Here is a 15065-nt window from a genome sequence, read left to right as displayed (position 1 = left end):
CAGAAACCAGTGCAGGTGGTCCCGGTGGTGATGGGCACACTGGGTGCCGTGCCAAAAGATCTCAGCCGGCATTTGGAAACAATAGACATTGACAAAATCACCATCTGCCAACTGCAAAAGGCCACCCTACTGGGATCTGCACGCATCATCCGAAAATACATCACACAGTCCTAGACACTTGGGAGGCTTTCGACTTGTGATTTTGTGATACGAAATCCAGCATATCTATCTTGTTTGCTGTGTCATACAATAATAATAATAATAATAATAATAATAATAGCCGCTCCATGTGGTTTATCAGAAACATCACTGTCAAAGCACTGGCAAGAAACAATTTGATCTTTGAAAGAAAATGTTTTTAACGGCATCTGTGCCTTGTTTGTTTTACATTTACGTATTCCTCAAAGTGTCAGTATAGTTGTTTTAATCTGTATTTAAATGTCTCCTGGTTGGAAGCAAGGTGAGCTGTAAAGAAGGAAGAAGGAAGGAAGAAAGAAAAAGAAGGGCAGAGGAAAAGAAGAAAGAGAAAGAAAAAGACCAAAGAATAGGGGGAAGTGTTGTCGATGGCTTTCACACTGAATCACTGGGTTGCTGTGTGTTTTCCAGGCTGTTGGCCATGTTCCAGAAGCATTCTCTCCTGACGTTTCACCCACATCTATGGCTGGCATCCTGAGAGGTTGTGAGGTCTGTTGAAAACTAGGCAAGTGAGGTTTATATATCTGTGGAATAATGTCCAGGGTGGGAGAAAGAACTCTTGTCTGTTGGAGGCAAGTGTGAATGATGCAATTGGTCAACTTGATTAGCATTGCAGCTTCAAAGACTGACTGCCTCCTGCCTGGGGCAATGCTTTATTGGGAGGTGTTATATGGCCCCGATTGTTTACTGTCTGGATTTCCCCTGTTTTCTGAGTGCTGTTCTTTAGTTACTGTCCTGCCTGGGGCAATCCTTTATTGGGAGGTGTTATCTGGCCCTGATTGTTTACTGTCTGGATTTCCCGTTTTCTGAGTGCTGTTCTTTAGTTACTGTCCTGCCTGGGGCAAGCCTTTATTAGGAGGTGTTATCTGGCCGCGATTGTTTGCTGTCTGGATTTCCTGTTTTCTGAGTGCTGTTCTTTAGTTACTGTCCTGCCTGCGGCAATCTTTTATTGGGAGGTGTTATCTGGCCCCGATTGTTTACTGTCTGGATTTTCCGTTTTCTGAGTGCTGTTCTTTAGTTACTGTCCTGCCTGCGGCAATCTTTTATTGGGAGGTGTTATCTGGCCCCGATTGTTTACTGTCTGGATTTCCTGTTTTCTGAGTGCTGTTCTTTAGTTACTGTCCTGCCTGCGGCAATCTTTTATTGGGAGGTGTTATCTGGCCCTGATTGTTTACTGTCTGGACTTCCCGTTTTCTGAGTGCTGTTCTTTAGTTACTGTCCTGCCTGCGGCAATCTTTTATTGGGAGGTGTTATCTGGCCCTGATTGTTTACTGTCTGGACTTCCCGTTTTCTGAGTGCTGTTCTTTAGTTACTGTCCTGCCTGGGGCAATCCTTTATTGGGAGGTGTTATCTGGCCCTGATTGTTTACTGTCTGGATTTCCCGTTTTCTGAGTGCTGTTCTTTAGTTACTGTCCTGCCTGGGGCAATCCTTTATTGGGAGGTGTTATCTGGCCCCGATTGTTTACTGTCTGGATTTCCCCTGTTTTCTGAGTGCTGTTCTTTAGTTACGGTCCTGCCTGGGGCAATCCTTTATTGGGAGGTGTTATCTGGCCCTGATTGTTTCCTGTCTGGATTTCCCCTGTTTTCTGAGTGCTGTTCTTTAGTTACTGTCCTGCCTGGGGCAATTCTTTTATTGGGAGGTGTTATCTGCCCCCGATTGTTTACTGTCCTGCCTGGGGCAATCCTTTATTGGGAGGTGTTATCTTGCCCTGATTGTTTCCTGTCTGGATTCCCGTTTTCTGAGTGCTGTTCTTTAGTTACTGTCCTGCCTGAGGGAATCCTTTATTAGCAGGAAGCAGCCAGGCTTTGAAGCTGCAAGGCTACTCAATACTAATCCAGGTGTCCCATTGCAATATCCCCACTTGCCTCAAAAAGACAAGAGTTCTTTCTCCCGCCTTGGACATGATTCCACAAATATATCAACCCCACTTGCCTAACTTCCAACAGAACTCACAACTTCTGAGGATGCCTGCCACAGATGTGGGCGAAACGTCAGGAGAGAATGCTTCTGGAGACATGGCACACAGCCCGAAAAACTCTCAGCAACCCAATAGGGGGAAGGTATATGAAGGGAAGCAAGGTCAGAAGGAAAGAAAAGAGAAGACAGAAAGGGAAAGAGACATGAAAGTTTGCAGAGGTGTGACGGCACAAAGGTCTAGGAATGCCGTTGCCCGCAAGTCCGATCTTTTACAGAGACGAGGGCATGACAAACCCGGCCGCTTACTGTCCCCAACGCCTCCTAATGTTTCTGTTTGCGCTGCGATTTCCAAGTCAACAGCCTCATAGAAAAACATCTGACACGCATTCCGGACGCCCGGCAGCTGCAGAAAGAGGGCTGGAGAAATATGAACTCGGCGCTTGCGGATGGGTTTGATTGTACCTGGCATTGTTATAAGGCTGTATATTTGAAAATACTCAACACTAGCTTTACGATTTGGCCTACGGTACATTCTCATAAGGAAATGTATACCCATATAACAGGACCATTGATAACATTGGCAATGCATTGGGATTCTTCAAAGTTAGATATATAGGCAGTCCCCGGATTATGAACAAGATAGGTGCTATAAGTTTGATCTTAAGTTGAGTCAGAACAGGTACATTTTTAAGTGTAACTCCAGGCATACTTATATACTCGAGTATAAGCCTAGTTTTTCAGCCCTTTTTTTAAGACCGAAAAAGCCCCCTTCGGCTTATACTCAGGTGATGGTTCTGGTGGGCTTATATTTGGGTCAGCTTATACTCGAAAATATATGGTATTTATTATTTTTCTTTATTATTATTGGTATTATTACATTTATTATTTTCTCTATTATTGTTGCTACTACAGTAGAGTCTCACTTATCCAAGCTAAATGGGCCGGCAGAAGCTTGGATAAGCGAATAACTTGGATAATAAGGAGGGATTAAGGAAAAGCCTATTAAACATCAAATTAGGTTATGATTTTACAAATTAAACACCAAAACTTCATGTTATACAACAAATTTGACAGAAAAAGTAGTTCAATACGCAGTAATGTTATGTTGTAATTACTGTATTTATGAATTTAGCACCAAAATATCATGATGTATTGAAAACATTGACTACAAAAATGGCTTGGATTATCCAGAGGCTTGGATAAGTGGGGCTTGGATTAATGAGACTCTACTGTATTATATTTATTTCACTCTGTTTTTATTATTATTAATAATACATTTATTATTTCACTCTGATACTATTATTTATTATTTTATTCTATTTATTATTACATGTATTATTACATGTATTAATAATTAACATATTATATATATTGTATATCTACATACATATTATTACATACATAATATACTGTACTATCTACATGTAATATAGATACACACACACACACACACACCAACCTATCTATATATATATAAAAGGGTTCTAAAAATTAATGAAAATAGAACGAGAGAAATGGAAGAAAGATAGACAAGGGTAAAGAACTATATCATGAATCAATCCGGAGATCAAGCCATAAGAAATAAGATACAAATGTTATATCTATATATATAAAAAGGTCATGAAATTTCAAAACAACAAAACTACGCATCCCAGAAACACTAAACTCGGCAGCACAACCCCTCATCCATGCCTCCACGTTCATACAACAAAAAGAAAAGAAAAATAAAGTCCTAATTAGAGGGAGAGGAATAATTGTTTTTATCCAATTGCTGCCAGTTAGAAGGCTAAGCTCCGCCCACTTAGTCTCCTAGCAACCCACTCAGCCCAGGGGACAGGCAGAGTTAGGCCTCACTTAGACCTCTTCCACACTGCCTATAAAATACAGATATCAGATTTTAACTGGATTATATGGCAGTGTAGAGTCAAGGCCCTTCTACACAGCTATATAACCCATTTATAATGGACTTAATGTAAGGTAAAACCTTTACCCTTGACCTTAACTACCACCAATTCCTCAATACTTTATTTCCCATACCACCAAGACTTCGCCACAGCAACGCATGGCCGGGCACAGCCAGTATATAAATAAAAAGCTTTCTTTCTGTTGATGGTACTGTAATTAGGATGCTTCTCACAATCGATGGCGTCTTAGAATCAAAGAGATACGTTATTCTTGTTGTCTAGAACAGGGGTCCCCAAACTAAGGCCCGGGGGCCGGATGCGGCCCATCGAAGCCATTTATCCGGCCCCCATGGCACAAGGGCAGAAGGGGGTTGTGCTAAATGACCCAAGGGGTCTCTTCTTCTCTTACAACCATTATTATTATTATTATTATTATTATTATTATTATTATTATCATCTTCATCATCATCATCATCATCATTGAGGCTGAGTGGCCATCTGTCAGGGGTGCTTTGCTTGTTCTTTTGGTGCACAAAGGCAGAAGGGGATTGGACTAAATGGCCCAAGGGGTCTCTTCCAACCCTCTTTATATGATGATGATGATTATTATTATTAACATTGAGGCTGGGTGGCCATCTGTCAGGGGTGCTTTGCTTGTTCTTTTGGTGCACAAAGGCAAAGGGGGTTGGACTCAATGGCCCAAGGGGTCTCTTCCAACCCTCTTTATATGATGATGATGATTATTATTATTAACATTGAGCCTGGGTGGCCATCTGTCAGGGGTGCTTTGCTTGTGCTTTTGGTGCACAAAGGAAAAGGGGGTTGGACTCAATGGCCCAAGGGGTCTCTTCCAACCTTCTTTATTATTATTATTATTATTAACATTGAGGCTGGGTGGCCATCTGTCGGGGGTGCTTTGCTTGTTCTTTTGGTGCACAAAGGCAAAGGGGGTTGGACTAAATGGCCCAAGGGGTCTCTTCCAACCTTCTTTATTATTATTATTATTATTATTATTATTATTATTATTATTATTATTATTACATTGAGGCTGGGTGGCCATCTGTCTGGGGTGCTTTACTTGTGCTTTTGGTGCACAAAGGCAGAAGGGAGTTGGACTAAATGGCCCTAAGGTTCTCTTCCAACCCTTATTATTATTATTATTATTATTATTATTATTAGTAGTAGTAGTAGTAGTAGTAATTATTAACATTGAGGCTGGGTGGCCATCTGTCAGGGGTGCTTTGCTTGTGCTTTCGGGCACAAAGGCAGAAGGGGGTTGGACTCAATGGCCAAAAGGGTCTCTTCCAACCCTGTTGTTGTTGTTATTATTATTGCTCGGTGGCCAACTATAGCCCGGCCCTCCAACGGTCCGAAGGATCGTGAACTGGCCCCCTGTTTAAAAAGTTTGGGGACCCCGGTCTAGAACATAAACGAAAAGAGAGAAGTAAGTAATAAAAGTATTATTATTACCCTGTTTCCCCAAAAATAAGACATCCCTGAAAAATAAGACCTAGTAGAGGTTTTGCTGAATTGCCTAATAAAAGGCCTCCCCCAAAAGTAAGACCTAGCAAAGTTTTTCTTTGGAAGCATGTCCACCAAAAAGAACACCAGAGCATGCAGGATCGGTAAATGTACATACTATAGATTGTTGTACATAAGAATAATGGTAGTAACAGAAAACTCCTGATAGGATTCACAGTTTGTCTGGTCATGCTGGTTTGTGATGACAACTACTGTACAGTATATAATAAATGTTCATTTTTTTGGTCAACAATAAATGTGAATTCTTCTTCATGGAAAAGTAAGACATCCCCTGAAAATAAGACCTAGTACATCTTTGGGGGCAAAAATTAATATAAGACACTGTTTTATTTTCGGGGAAACAGGGTATTATTATCAACACGACGACGTTGTATGGCACAGCAAACAAGATAGATATGCTGGATTTCGTTTCGCAAAACCACAAGTCGAACACTTCCCAAGTGTCTAGGACTGTGTGATGTATTTTCTGATGATGTGTGCAGATCCCAGTAGGGTGGCCTTTTGCAGTTGGCAGATGGTGATTATTATTATTATTGACACAACGATGTTGTATGACACAGCAAACAAGATAGACATGCTGGATTTCGTTTCACAAAACCACAAGTCGAACACTTCCCAAGTGTCTAGGACTGTGTGATGTATTTTCGGATGATGCGTGCAGATCCCAGTAAGGTGGCCTTTTGCAGTTGGCAGATCGTAATTTTGTCAATGTCTATTGTTTCCAAATGCTGGCTGAGATCTTTTGGCACGGCACCCAATGTGCCCATCACCACCGGGACCACCTGCACTGGTTTCTGCCAGAGTCTTTGAAGTTCAATCTTGAGGTCCTGATAGCGGCTGAGTTTTTCCTGTTGTTTTTCATCAATGCGACTGTCACCTGGGATGGCGACATCAATTATCCAAACCTTGTTCTTTTCCACAACTGTGATGTCTGGTGTGTTGTGTTCCAGAACTTTGTCAGTCTGGATTCGGAAGTCCCACAGTATCTTTGCGTGTTCATTATTATTATTATTATTATTATTATTATTATTATTATTATTATTATTACCCAAATGCTAGCGTCAAAGCAAAGAAACCAACCTTGTGGGCCTCAAGAAAGCCTGAAACCATTCAAACTCCCAACTGTATGATGTAATCACATGGTAATCATTCTGGCAATCCGACTTTGACAGTAAACAGAAAGGAAAGCAAGATAGGAAGGAAGGAAAAAAAAGACAAGAGGGGTTTGCAAAACCCAAACAAGGCCTTGCCCCTCTATTCCTCCTTTCACAAAAATACAAAACATGTCAGCTATAAATAACCCCAGAAGGCCTGAGAGGAAGCCGAGAGGGAAAGTGTTTGGAGTCTAGCAATTGAAAGGATCCAATTAGGGATTGCGACAAAAGCTGGAGGCGAGAGGCACACCTGTGGAGGAAAGTTCAAGAAAGCAGGCAAAGAGAAACACCGGGGCCAAAGGGTTTCTCGGAAGGGAAAGTTTGGGAATAAGAACAATCACAGGGATGCAGCCGATCCTCTTTTAAGACTCAGTTGATGCAGGTTGCTAGAGTTATGGACATAAATTGTGTAGCCAGTTACGCATGTTTATGTGTATTTACATATGTAGGAGTGGTGTTGTTTTGCGTATTTATGTTACAGACATGAATCCAAAACAGGAATATAAGATCAGAAAGGGCGGTTTATGCACATGATGTGAATATGTACAATATTTTTGGCAGACTATACAAAATGAGTCAAATCAAATACTAGGAAAAGAGTGGGTCATAACAAAGGAAATAGTGGTAAGGAAAAGAAAAAACGGGAAATAAAAGAAGCAATAACTGAATGTGCACAAGCAGTAATAGTACAGTAGAGTCTCACTTATCCAACACTCGCTTATCCAACGTTCTGGATTATCCAACGCATTTTTGTAGGCAATGTTTTCAATACATCATGATATTTTGGTGCTAAATTCGTAAATACAGTCATTACAACATAGCATTACTGCGTATTGAACTACTTTTTCTGTCAAACTTGTTGTATAACATGATGTTTTGGTGCTTAATTTGTAAAATCGTAACGTAATTTGATGTTTAATAGACTTTTCCTTAATCCCTCCTTATTATCCAACATATTCGCTTATCCAACGTTCTGTCGGCCCGTTTATGTTGGATAAGTGAGACTCTACTGTATTAGCGTTGAAAGATAAATCAAAATGGACAGTAAATAAATGATACCAATATATGTTGCACTTTGAAATGGTCATATGACTGGTCAAACAAATGAATTATTATTATTACTGCTGATACCAATATATGGTGGAGCAAATGGAATTTGAAATTATGAATGCGAAATTAAATGTTCTAAAAACTAATGAAAATAGAATGAGAGAAATGGAGGAAATATGGACAAGGGTAAAGAACTATATCATGAATCAATCCGGAGATCAAGCCATCTATATACAGTAGAGTCTCACTTATCCAAGCCTCGCTTATCCCACGTTCTGGATTATCCAACACATTTTTGTAGTCAATGTTTTCAATACATCGTGCTATTTTGGTGCTAAATTCATAAATACAGTAATTGCTACATAGCATTACTGCATATTGAACTACAGTAGAGTCTCGCTTATCCAACATAAACGTAAAAGAATATTGGATAAGCGAATATGTTGGATAATAAGGAGAGATTAAGGAAAAGCCTATTAAACCAAATTAGGTTATGATTTTACAAATTAAGCACCAAAACTTCATGTTATACAACAAATTTGACAGAAAAGGTAGTTCAATACGCAGTAATGTTATGTTGTAATTACTGTATTTACGAATTTAGCACCAAAATATCATGATGTATTGAAAACATTGACTACAAAAATGCGTTGGATAATCCAGAACGTTGGATAAGTGAGACTCTACTGTAGCGCTAAAGAAAAGAAAAAATGGGAAATAAAAGGGAAATAAAAGAAGCAATAATTTAATGTGCACAAGCAGTAATAGTATTAGGGTGGAAAGATAAAATCAAAATGGACAGTAAATAAATGGTACCAATATATGGTGGAGCAAATATAACATATTGTATATACATATAATATTCATAATATTATATTGTAATACGATATAATACTAATAATATGATATAATAATATTAATTATATATTATATTTTACATGTAATATTACTAATAATATAACAATATATTGATACAGTACAATATAGTAATTTTATTACCAGTATTGTACTATGCTAATATAATATTGTATGTACATTTAATTTGTAAGCCGCTCTGAGTCCCCTTCGGGGTGAGAAGGGCAGCATATAAATGTAGCAAATAAATAAATAAATGGAATTTGAAATTATGAATGTGAAATTAAATGTTCTAAAAACTAATGAAAATAGAACGAGAGAAATGGAGGAAAGATGGACAAGGGTAAAGAACTATACCATTAATCAATCCGGAGATCAAGCCGTGAGAAATAAGATACAAATGTTATATAGTAATATAGAATGGAAATGTATAAAGACAAAAAGATTGCCTCAAAAAGAAATGAATATGTAGATGAAAACAATCTGGGGGGAGTTTCTGGGGGCATGAGGTCCGTTAGGAGTCAATCCACAAACTTTATGCATTTTGTACAATTAACAAATTGACTTTTTCAAATAACCCAAGCAACACTGGGGACCCAAGCTAGTAGATAATAATAAGGATCAGGAAATTCCCACCCACTGCAAAACCCATCATCCCCAGAAGAAGAAGAATCATGAGGAGATTCCCACCCACTGCAAAGCCCATCATCCCCAGTAGTAGAAGAATCGGGAGATTCCCAACCTCTACAAAGCCCATCATTCTTAGAAGAAGAATCGGGAGATTCCCAACCACTGCAAAACCCATCATCCCCAGTAGTAGAAGAATCAGGAGATTCCTACCCACTGCAAAGCTCATCATCCCCAGTAGAAGAATTGGGAGATTCCCAACCACTGCAAACCCCATCATCCCCAGAAGAAGAAGAATCATGAGGAGATTCCCACCCACTGCAAAGCCCATCATCCCCAGTAGTAGAAGAATCGGGAGATTCCCAACCTCTACAAAGCCCATCATTCTTAGAAGAAGAATCGGGAGATTCCCAACCACTGCAAAACCCATCATCCCCAGTAGTAGAAGAATCAGGAGATTCCTACCCACTGCAAAGCTCATCATCCCCAGTAGAAGAATTGGGAGATTCCCAACCACTGCAAACCCCATCATCCCCAGTAGGAGAATTGGGAGATTCTCACCCACTGCAAAGCCCATCATCCCCAGTAATAGAAGAAACAGGAGATTCCTACCCACAGCAAAGCCCATCATCCCCAGAAGAAGAATAGGTGATTCCCACCCACAGCAAAGCCCATCATACCCAGAAGAAGAATCAGAAGAATCCCACCCACAGCAAAGCCCATCATTCCCAGTAGAAGAATTGGGAGATTCCAAACCACTGCCAAACCCATCATCCCCAGTAGTAGAAGAATCAAGAAAACCCACCATTCCCATTAGAAGAATTCCCAACCTCTGCAAAGCCCATCATCCTCACCATCCTGAGGAAATCCCATATTTTGGACAGCCATTGCTTTCCCCAGTTTCCACAGAGGAATCTGACTACAAGCCTCATCATCCCCTACCCTCAATGGGATCCTCGACCCTAGAATCTATCGTGGGAGAATGTTTATTTATTTATTTACTACATTTATATCCCACTCTTCTCACCCTGAAAGGGACTCAGAGCGGTTTACAAATCAAATGTACATACAATATATTATTAGCATAGCACAATATAAGCATTAAATTATTATATTGTACTATATCATTATATGGTAATATTATTAGTAATATTACATTTAATATTTAATATATAATTAATATTATTATATTGTATTATTAGTAGTATAAGAGTGTATTCCATTATAATGTTATTATCAATATTATTACCACCATGTCTCCTGTATCAATTTAATGATATAATAATATATAATAATATTATACTATACTAATCTTATAATACATTGTATATACATGTAATATTAATAATATTATTATGATGATGTAATACAATGTAATAATAATTATAATTCACTATTATAATTGTATATTTATATTGCAATATAGTCGTATAATATAATATATTGTATGTATATATACAGTAGAGTCTCACTTATCCAAGCTAAACGGGCCGGCAGAAGCTTGGATAAGCGAATATGTTGGATAATATTCAACATATTAATAATAAATAATAATAAATTATGTTGGGTCCCCCTGGGGGAGAAGAGCGGTATATAAATTAAATAAATAAATAAATAAATAAATAATAAGGAGAGATTAAGGAAAAACCTATTAAACATCAAATTAGTTTATGCTTTTACAAATTAAGCACCAAAACATCATGTTATACCACAAATTTGACACAAAATGTAGTTCAATACACAGTAATGCTATGTAGAAATTACTGTATTTACGAACTTGGCACCAAAATATCACGATGAATTAAAAACATTGACTACAAAAATGGCTTGGATAATCCAGAAACTTGGATAAGCGAGGCTTGGATAAGTGAGACTTTACTGTAATAATAATATATGTTACTAGCTGTGCCCGGCCACGCGTTGCTGTGGTGAAGTCTGGTGGTATGGGAAATAAAGTATTGAGGAATTGGTGGTAGTTAAGGAAAAGGGTAAAGGTTTTGCCTTACATTAAGTCCATTATAAATGGGTTATATAGCTGTGTGGAAGGGCCTTGACTCTACACTGCCATATAATCCAGTTCAAATCTGATAACCTGTATTTTATAGGCAGTGTGGAAGAGGCCTAAGTGAGGCCTAACTGACCCCTGGGCTGAGTGGGTTCCTAGGAGACCAAGTGGGCGGAGCTTAGCCTTCTAACTGGCAGCAATTGGATAAAAACAATTATTCATCTCCCTCTAATTAGGACTTTATTTTTCTTTTCTTTTTGATGTATGAACGTAGAGGCATGGATGAGGGATTGTGCTGCCAAGTTTAGTGTTTCTGGGATGTGTGGTTTTGTTGTTTTGTCCTAGGCTAAAATTTTATTACCTTTTTATATATATAGATATGTTAGAAGTTAGGTAAATGTAAAGGTTTCCCCATGACATTAAGTCCACCAACTCTGGGGGTTGGTGCTCACCTCCATCTCTAAGCCAAAGAGCCGGCGTTGTCTGTAGACACCTCCAAGGTCATGTGGCCGGCATGACTGCATGGAGCGCCGTTACCTTCCCGCCGGAGCAGTACCTATTGATCTACTCACATTTGCATGTTTTCGAACTGCTAGGTTGGCAGTTAGAAGTTAGTAGGCCCCAAAAGAAGAATGACAGCACAGGAGAGTGCCTTAGGTGGGCTGGGGGGCGTGGCTTCCCTCAAAAGGGGCGGAGTCCCAAATGGAGGCCAAGAAAGTGGGAGCGCTCGTTCCAAAGGGGGTCCCGAAAGCCAAACAAAGTTGCGCGCGCACCTCTACCTGAGCGTTCGAAAGGGGCGGGGCGAGAGAGTAAAGTAGAAAGACCCTTCTCTCAGAGTGGGCGGGGCCAAGCTGAGGGTTCGAAAGGGGCGGGGCCCGGCACCGGGTCCATTGGGCCGGGGGTTCGAAAGGGGCGGGGCCAAGGGAAGTTGCGAGGGAGGGGAGGGGGAGGCTTTCCGAGGCGGACGCTTACCTGGGCCTCCCTTCGCGGCGGGACGGGGCTGCGGAGGACGAGGAAGCGGGGGACACCAAGGCGAGAGGACGTTTCCCTCCGAGAGCAGGCCAGGGGGCGGAGCCTCCACCTCCCCTCCCTTAGGCCCCGCCCCTTCGCCGCCCCGTGACGAGGATATTCACAAAGCGGAGGGCAATGGCTCCGTGTCTCTCCCGTCCCCGCGCTCTCCGCCGCTTCCCTCCGGTCTTTCTGCGCCACGCCGGAGAGCGTCCCCCGTCTCCCTCTCGCCGCTTGGGTCACCCCGGAACTCGAAGGGCCCGGCACCGGTTTCCGCCCGGAGGCGTTTTACAGAAGGACACCGCCGCCTCTTCCTCCTCCTCCTTCCCTGAAGGAGGCGGACCAATCAGCGCTGGGAAGCGAGTAAGCCACGCCCACTAGGGGGCGGGGCTTTGCTCTTTTCACCAAGCCACGCCTCCTGTTCGAATACCTGAGAAGGGAAGGAAGGAAATGGGTCGCTGTGAGTTTTCCGGGCTGTCAGGACATGTTCCAGAAGCATTCCCTCCTGACGTTTCGCCCATGTTTCGCAGGGAGATAGACAGAACTTAATACAAAGAGAGCTTTTATTATTATTGGGTTGCTGTGAGTTTGCTGGGCAGCCTGGCCATGTTCCAGAAGCATTCTCTCCTGACGTTTCGCCCATGTTTCGCAGGGAGATAGATAAAACGTAATACAAAGAGAGTTTTTATTATTATTGGGTCGCTGTGAGTTTTCCGGGCTGCCTGACCATGTTCCAGAAGCATCCTCTCCTGACATTTCGCCCATGTTTCACAGGGAGATAGATAAAACGTAATACAAAGGAAGTTATTATATTATTGGGTTGCTGTGAATTTGCTGGGCCATGTTCCAGAAGCATTCTCTCCTGACGTTTCGCCCACAGTTCACAGGGAGATAGGTAGAACATAATACAAAGAAAGTTATTATTATTATTGGGTTGCTGTGAGTTTTCCGGGCTGCCTGGCCATGTTCCAGAAGCATTCTCTCCTGACGTTTCGCCTGCATCTATGGCAGACATCCTCAGAGGTTGTGAGTTCTGTTGAAAATTAGGCAAGCGGGATTTATGTCCCCAGCTTCAAAGCCTGTCTGCTTCCTGCCCGGGGAATCCTTTGTCTCCTGACGTTTCGCCCACATCTGTGGGGAGATGTTATCTTGGATGACTCTCGTTTGTTTGAGGCAAGTGTGAATGTTGCCATTGGCCTGCTTCATTAGCATTGAATGGCCTTGCAGCTTCAAAGCCTGGCTGCTTCCTGCCTGGGGGATCCTTTGCTGGGATGCGTTAGCTGGCCCTGATTGTTTCCTGCCTGGAATTCTGATTGTTTCCAGTTCATTAGCATTGAATAGCCTGGACACAGTAAATCATTGGAGAATACAGAAATGCTGGACCACTCTGACAATCACCACGTCAGACTATACAGAAAAGCAATTGAAATTCACCAGAAGCATGTGGACAATTTCAACAGAAAGGAGGAAACAATGAAAATGAACAAAGTCTGGTTACCAGTATTAAAAAATCAGGGCAGTAAATAAAGAACAACATGCTTAAAACAGGGGAATTCCAGACAGGACACAACCAGGGCCAGCTAACACCTCCCAACAAAGGAGTCCCCCAGGCAGGAAGCAGCCAGGCTTTGAAGCTGCAAGGCCATTCAATGCTAATCAAGCTGGCCAATTGCAGCATTCACACTTGCCTCCAATAGACAAGAGTTCTTTCTCCCACCCTGGACATTATTCCACAGATATACAAACCCCACTTGCCTAATTTCCAACAACCTCACAACCTCTGAGGATGCCTGCCATAGATGTGGGTGAAACGTCAGGAGAACATGGAACATGGTTAGACGGCCCAGCAAACTCGCAGCAACCCAATAATAATAATAATAATAACTTTATTTGTATTACTCCCTATCTATCTCCTGTTTTCTCCCCTTTGTAAAGTTAAAAAAAAATAAAGTTCAAAGTGCCTTTGAAAAGTTAACACAAATTAAATGAAGGGAAATGTTTTGGAAGCGTCATAAAATGGCTTCAAAATTGAAGAAAAAGTGCAATAAAAATAAAGAAAAATTGCAATAAGTGTAATGTGTTGTAAGTGTAAAAAGTGCAATAAAAGAAAGTTCAATTAGTGTAAAGTGAAATAAAAGTAAAGAAAGTTCAAGAAGTGTAATGTGCAATAAAGGTTAAAAGTGCAATAGAAGTAAAGAAAAAGTGCAATAAGTGTAAAGTGAAATAAAGGTGAATTTGCAATAGAAGTAAAGAAAAAGTACAATAAGTGTGAAGTGCAATAAAACTGAATTTGCAATAGAAGTAAAGAAAATGTGCAATAAGTGTAAAGTGAAATAAAAGTAAAGAAAAGGTTTAATAAGTGTAATGTGCAAAAAGTAAGAGAAATAGAAGTAAAGGAAAACTGACGTAAGTGTAAAGTGCAATAAAAGTACAAAGTGAAATAGAAGTAAAAAGGGCAATAAGTAATGTGCAATTAAAGTAAAGTTCATTGAGTGTAGTGTGCAATAGAAGTAAAGAAAAAGTTTAATAAGTGTAATGTGCAAAAAAGTAAGAGAAATAGAAGTAAAGGAAAAGTGACATAAGTTCATGGAGTGTAGTGTGAAGTAGAAGTAAAGAAAAGTAAAATAAGTGTAAAGTGCAATAAAAGTATGAAGTGCAGTAGAAGAAAATTTGCAATAAAAGTAAAGTGAAATAAAAGTAAAGAAAAATTGCAACAAGAATATAGTACAAGAAAAGTAAAGTAAAGTGCAATACAACTAAAGGGAAAGTGCAATAAACGTAAAGGGAAAGTGCAATAAAAGTAAAGT

General features: G+C 40.4%; 1 protein-coding gene across 1 annotated transcript in view; it reads right to left on the bottom strand.

Annotated features, from left to right (window-relative positions):
- Positions 1–12661, bottom strand: part of otud7b (OTU deubiquitinase 7B) — a 62035-nt gene extending 49374 nt beyond the window's left edge. Inside the window, exon 1 of the mRNA XM_062964951.1 lies at positions 12223–12661. The gene's annotated coding sequence lies outside the window, so the exon portion shown is untranslated. The remainder of the gene's footprint in view (positions 1–12222) is intronic.
- Between the last annotated feature and the right edge of the window lie 2404 nt (positions 12662–15065).

Source organism: Anolis carolinensis, unplaced genomic scaffold (assembly GCF_035594765.1).
Source record: "Anolis carolinensis isolate JA03-04 unplaced genomic scaffold, rAnoCar3.1.pri scaffold_14, whole genome shotgun sequence".
NCBI lineage: Eukaryota > Metazoa > Chordata > Lepidosauria > Squamata > Dactyloidae > Anolis > Anolis carolinensis.
This window is presented reverse-complemented; position numbering and strand designations above follow the sequence as displayed.